Consider the following 6,560-nt stretch of genomic DNA (forward strand, 5'->3'; position numbering starts at 1 on the left):
CTAATGTTTTAATCCAGGGCCCTTAGGTCTTGTTCTGTTCCACACTGAACAATGTATCTGTCTGTCCATCCCACCTCCATCCTCTACTTCAGGGGCTCCACTGTTTCCAAATTATATTACAGAACCAAAGCTGCTCATGGCACCTTGATGCCGAGACACTTCTAGGGCTTCTGACAGCTTAAAGGATAAAAGTTAATTTCCATAGTTTGGCTTAGTAAATTTTCATAATTGGCTCCTGTATTTGTCTGCTAGTACTGCCAACTGGGTGGCTTAAATGACAGAAATGTATTTCCTCACAATGTATGTACTGGAAGTCTGAGATCAAGGTGTCGGCAGGATTAGTTTCTCCTGAAGCCTCTTTCCTTGGCTTGGGGAGGGCGTTTTTCCTCCACTATTTTCACATGGGCTTTTCTCTGTGTCAGTGTCTTAATCTCCTCTTCATATAGGACACGAGTCCTATTAGCATCTTTCCTATGACTTCATGTTCATGCAATTACCTTAAAATATACGTATATGTGTGTGTATGTATAAAAAAGTATATTGTTTGATTTTAGAGAGAAAGGGAGAGATAGAAACATCAATGAGAGAGAAACATCGTTCAGCTGCCTCCTGCACGGCCCCCACTGGGTATCAAGTCTGCAACCAGGTATGTGCCCTGACCTGGAATCGAACCAGTAACCTCGTGGTTAATGGGTGGATGCTCAACCACTGAGACACACCAGCCAGACACTCAATTACTTAAAGACAAACAAACAAAAAAAAAACCCCTCTCTATCTGCAGTCTGATTCTGAAGTGCTGGGGTTAGGACTTCAACATATGGACTATTGATGGAGACAAGCTGATTGAGCTCAGAACAACTTCCCACCTACTTTTCTAGCATGGTTTCCCCTCCCGTACCACTTGCAACATCCTTTGTTGGTTCCCTGTGAATACAAGAATATGCTAGGTGTATTTAGGTAATTGTGGCTACCTATCTCCTGATCCTGCTAGGTATCTGTCTTCTGTGTAAGGCAGGGCTGCTGGGTCTGGAGCACAGGCATGGCTCATGCTGGTCATCAGTTCATCCTGAAGACATTTCCTGTGCACTGAATTACACACTGGGCATATGAAGCAGAATATGAAATAGCTCCTGCATACATGAGGAGACAGACAAATAAACCACGAATAACTAGGTCAGGGTTATGATGCCTGTAATCCAGACTCTCCAAAGATGCCGAGGCCCTGTACAGCACCTCAGACTGCGTGGTCCATGGGTTCTGAGCCGACACATGGCCAGCAGAGCACTGGGCCTGAAAAGAGAGCACAGAACCTGAGCCGAAGGGTCCTGCTGGGAAACAGATCTAGTGCTTTAAAGACGGGATCACAAGGTTATCAGCCTCACCAGCCGCACTTGTTAAGAATGTAGATTCTGGATCCCCACTCTAACCTTATTGGTTCAGAATCTCCAGGATTTCAGGCTGAAATTCTGAATCTTCTCAGAGGATTCTGGGGCATCTTGAGTTTTAGAAGCACCAAGATGTTCCAAACGGATGGGCTTTCATGAAACATCTGCCCCATGTTTCTAGTGTTTCATTGGAAACGTCAGTGGTCCTTGAGTCAGACGTACTCTTCGACTTGTGCCTACAAGTGCTGATTCAGAGCCTGCCCTGCCACGTCGTGCTGTGTGACCTTGGGCAAATTGTTTTTCTTCCTGAGCCTATAAAAATGGAAATAGAGTGTTCAGGTCATAGGGTTGTTGGGAGAAATAAATGAATTAATTCAGGCAAGGCATGTGGAATAGTGCCTGGCACATGGTAAATACTCAAGTGTTAGCTATTACTAATTCTTATCTCTTAATAATGATAAAATTGAGCATTTGGAAGTCTTTGTCTCAACCAAAGTATGATCTTCTTGAGGACAGAGGCTCCATGCCCAGCATAAAAGATTTCATGACGAGTATTTCCTCTTTAAAAAAAAAAAAAAAAAAAAAAAATATATATATATATATATATATATATATATATATATATATATGTTTTTATTGATTTTAGAAAGGAAGGGAGAAAGAGAGATAGAAGTATCAATGATGAGAGAGAATAATTGATCAGCTGCCTCTTGCCTTCTCCCTGACAGGGAATCCTAGCATGACCTGCTGGTTCGTAGGTCGATGCTCAATCACTGAGCCACACCAGCTGGGCCATCAAACATAATTCTTGAGAAACTACTGTGCACCAGGCATACTAGGAGAGAGCGCTGTCAATGAAAAACTCTGAGGATTTGTCAAGGAAATGAACGGATCTGATCAGGTGCCACCATTTTCAGTCACACACAGCTAAATCTTTGACAAAGGACAGGGTTTCCTAATTCTTCTTGTAGAGTTCCTTTTAACTTTTACATACCAGCACCGTACCTCTGGGCCCAAAGGCCCTGGGAAGAGCTCAAGCCCACGTGGAGCTATAACAAAGTGACTGCTAAAAATGATATTTTCAGGTTTGTGATATTTGTTCCCAATGACTTTTTGATTGCTGTAGTTCAAGGTTTAGAAGACAGCCGGTTATTGCTTAGTGTGTTTATTGTTTGTTTGTTATTACTATTTTTTTGCTAGTAGGTTTATAGTCCATAGACCTATGGAAGAGAATACTGAATGAGAAAACAATAATATCAAGGAATAATAGAATAAAGCAGATTAATTTAATTACTATCAATTTTTGGGTTCAAATTCTTCACTTTTACTGTGCATAGTAAATAGCATCATTAATTTAGTTAGAATATACTAAACAAAACAAAACACTAATTGGACAGATCCTTTGGGGAGTTATAATCTCATTGGAGCGATAACATGCTTAGTCTAAGTAAAAGTAGACAGCAGAATATAATTTAGTGTCAGGTCAGTAGTGAAGGCTTTCAACACAAGAGGGGGTTGAGAAGAGAGACTGGTGTGGGAGGGGAAGGTACATAGGGTCAGATCAAGGTAGGCCCCAGAGGTAGGTTAAAAAGCATTTTGCAATTAATAATAATGTTTTTTTTTTTTACAGTGTAAATTACTTAAAACAAAGCCTGAATGATTCTCCTTAAGACTATATCTTTCTCTTGAAAAGAAGTCAGGTTGATTGAACATATATCCACACATACATAATTCAGAATTAGTTGAGTGCTTACCCACAAGTTTAATTATAAATCATTGCAAGACGTGAGATTTTAAAAAATTCACAGCAATACTTGGGTAGTATAATTTGGTCCATTGTGTTCTAAACCTTACATTTCAGGAGTTTCACTATTAATTTCAATCTTAGTCTTTATAAAACCTTCACCAGCCACCCAATATGTTTCTAGTGCAAATAACTCTCGATATTTTTCTGGCTCTTGTTTTCGTTTGTGCTTTTACCTGACACTTTTTTTTCTTTTTTTTTTCTCTTCAGAGCTCCTAGGTTTTGTTGAAGCAAGCCTTGAGGCTGTAAATTTCTTTCTGTATCCACAGACTTCCTTTAATATTCATCTTAAAACTCTATTTCTGCCCTAGCTGGTTTGGCTCAGAGAATAGAGTGTTGGCCTGTGTACTGAAGGGACCTGGGTTTCATTCCAGTCAAGGGCACATGCCCTGGTTGTGGGTTCCCTCCTTAGTAGGGGTGTGCAAGAAGCCACTGATCAATGATTCTCTCTCATCATTGATGTTTCTGTCTCTCTTCTTCTTCCTTCCCCTTTGAAATCAATAAAAATATTTTAAAAACCTCTGTTTCTCATGCAGAGTTTTCCCTTATTAGATAGGATATGTACAAACTCATTTTTTTTTAAATCTGGTTGCCACATCATTCTGCCATATTAGAGACTTTAATAATCTATAGGAACTGAAGTACCACGTGGGACAGATAATAGTATGGGTGCTATTTGGCTTTATTTTATCCGTGTACTAGGTTCTTCTGGGGACATGCTATACAAACTCTGCCTTTTAGTCTCAGTGCCACTGTGGACACTCAAGAAAGCTATTTTAAAAGGCAATTTTAAAAACAGCCTAGTCTCTTTAATATTTAGTATTCTGCACACGGGTGACTTCTGTATTATTGCAATACCCCATTTGTTTCCTGTTTTGCTTTTATTTTCCAGTGTAAACCAACGAAGTAGGCATAAGCTGAAGAACCATTTGTTCCCACAGATTCCACCTTCAAAAGGAGTCTCTTGCATGTGTGGTGTTGCTTAGTAACCCACCCAAACAAACATGTCTCTCCTCCCCACCCTCATTCTTATTTATTCAAGGACATGGTAAAATAAAATGTTACCACTTGACATCTGAAATTATTAGAAGAAAATTTGATGTTTTGGGCTTTCTAAGAACTGCTCATCACAGAAAAGCTCTTACTTTATTTCTTACTTTGCTGCTGTACTCACACGAGGCTAAGATTTGTGCTGTTCTTCTTCATGCCTGGAGTTTGGTTTGGCTATGTCCCCACCTCCGTGAGGGTTACTGTGCATCAGTCAGCTGGCACTGTGATTTTGATGGCCTAACCTCTCATCTGTTTCCTTCTTTAAACAACGAGGTTAAGTATTGACCTTGCAAATTCCCACGTAATTTTTGTTGAAGAGACAATAAAGGAATATGAATACATTCACCAAGCACTTACAAAGTGTCCAATAGATGCCAGACACCATGTTAGATTCTAGGGGGTGGGGGGCAAAGATAAGACATGATTCCTACCTTCAAGGGAATCAAGGCTTGTAAGTAAGTCCAGGATGCCCGGGAGCACCCTGATACCATTCCAAAGCCCTCTGCAACACCTTGAAAAGTCGTAGGAATCTTTCTAGATTTAGGCATCATCTTCCTCTGAGAACTTCCTTAGCCATGAGCCTCCTCTCCAGATTGAAGTTACTTGCCCCTCTATCCCATAAACCTTTACCACAACACTGATCACCTCCCATTGAAATGATCGGTTAACATTGTTTTTCTGAGTAGCATGCAAGCTCCTGGAGAGCAGAGACTATGGCTTGTTTGGTTTGTTGTTTCGCAGCTCATCAGACAACTTTTCCAGGGGACCACCCTCTCCCATTCGGACTCCGGACTCCGTTCTGGTATGCCTCAGCTGTGGCTGACAACGTTACTAGGTGATTATGGAACTCAGCGTTGGCCAACCAGAGCATCATGTCTGGTCGGCCGTTGTGAGTGGCACTTAGGAACAGACACAAAATCTGGTTTTGTTCAACGGAAATCAGGACAGTACTTTTTTTTCTGAATTGTTGGAAAAGGAAAGCTTTTCTTCCCACTAGCTTTGGAGTTGTAAGGATGTAAGTCTAGACAAGCTGGCAGCCAAAACTTTGATGCTCAGGGGAAAAGTGGAGCCAATAATACATATACAAAAAGTAGGGAAAATGTGAAGACTAGAAGTACACCAAAACTGAACTAATGGTAATGTTTAGGTGGCCATGCTATAGAAGAACATTTTTATCCTTTGTCATATCCTAGTTTTGTTAGATGCAGGTATGATATTTATTATCTATATCTGTATCCAAGTTTTAAATTTTTTGGAATAATGTAGGGCCAAGAACAGAGCTCTTTGGAATACTGTGTGAGGCTTTTTGTCTACCAACTCAGATTTATTCAATAATACTACTTGGGTATAGTTGTTTAAAAGTTTTGACAACAACTGTATTTTGACTAGCCCAGATTTTCCAAAAGGATATAAATTTTTTTAAATGCCATTTGATGCCAATATGAATAAAGTTACAGCATCCTCAGATCTACCAGACTTTATACAATACCTGTTTAATACCCATCTAGCCAATTTCCAATATGATTATGGTGCAAAAGAAGTCCATGCCTGTAAGAAGCTTGTAATTAGCTTGCGGAGATAAACTTCTTTCTTTCTTAGTATCTCCCCATTCACAACACAGAACAGGCAAAGGGCCTGAGCTGAAATGTATATTGGGTGGGTTTACTCTGCCTCCTATTTCTGTGCAGTCAGTCTAAGAACACAGCCTGTGGTAAGCACCAAGCAGCCCGGGAAGGCTTTGTTGTTTAAAGAAGAGTCCAGAGTCTTGTCTGGAGATTCTGATTCATTGTGTATTAGGTGGAGACCAGGAGATGAAGAAAGGCCTGGTTCAGATAACATCACTAAGTGAAGTTAGAGCTCCCCCTGGACTTCATTAACCAGAGATTTTACTTTTTTTATGAATTACTTTTAGGTTAGGGTTTCAGTCCCCTGCAATGGAAATAGGTTTGAGTAGACGTGGATCATGTATCTGTAAGAGTTGTGTTAGTAATACGGTATGCATTAGAAGGTGTATGAACACATGACTGGGCCAAGTAGACTCACTAAGGCATACGGGGTGGCTAGCTTAGCCTCCCACTCTGAAAGGGTTAGAGCACATGTGTCAAACACAAGGCCCGAGGGCCAAATCCGTCCCGCCAGGCCTTGCAATGTGGCCCGCACCGCGCTGTCATCACTGCACTCCGCTGCGTTTCCATCACAATGACAGTTTATGACTGTTCAGAAAACCATTCGGCCCGCGATTTAGGCTGGATTTTAGATTTTGGCCCCTTCTCTGATTGAGTTCGACACCCCTAGGTTAGAGAATAGAGACTTTGGAGGAT

General features: G+C 40.8%; 1 non-coding gene across 1 annotated transcript; it reads right to left on the reverse strand.

Moving 5' to 3' along the window:
• Window positions 1–5,835: 5,835 nt before the first annotated feature.
• LOC118710635 lies at window positions 5,836–5,967 on the reverse strand. The gene has a single exon (XR_004985471.1). It is a non-coding gene; the product is annotated as a small nucleolar RNA SNORA51 (small nucleolar RNA).
• Between the last annotated feature and the right edge of the window lie 593 nt (window positions 5,968–6,560).

Source organism: Pipistrellus kuhlii, unplaced genomic scaffold (assembly GCF_014108245.1).
Source record: "Pipistrellus kuhlii isolate mPipKuh1 unplaced genomic scaffold, mPipKuh1.p scaffold_m20_p_1, whole genome shotgun sequence".
NCBI classification, from domain to species: domain Eukaryota; kingdom Metazoa; phylum Chordata; class Mammalia; order Chiroptera; family Vespertilionidae; genus Pipistrellus; species Pipistrellus kuhlii.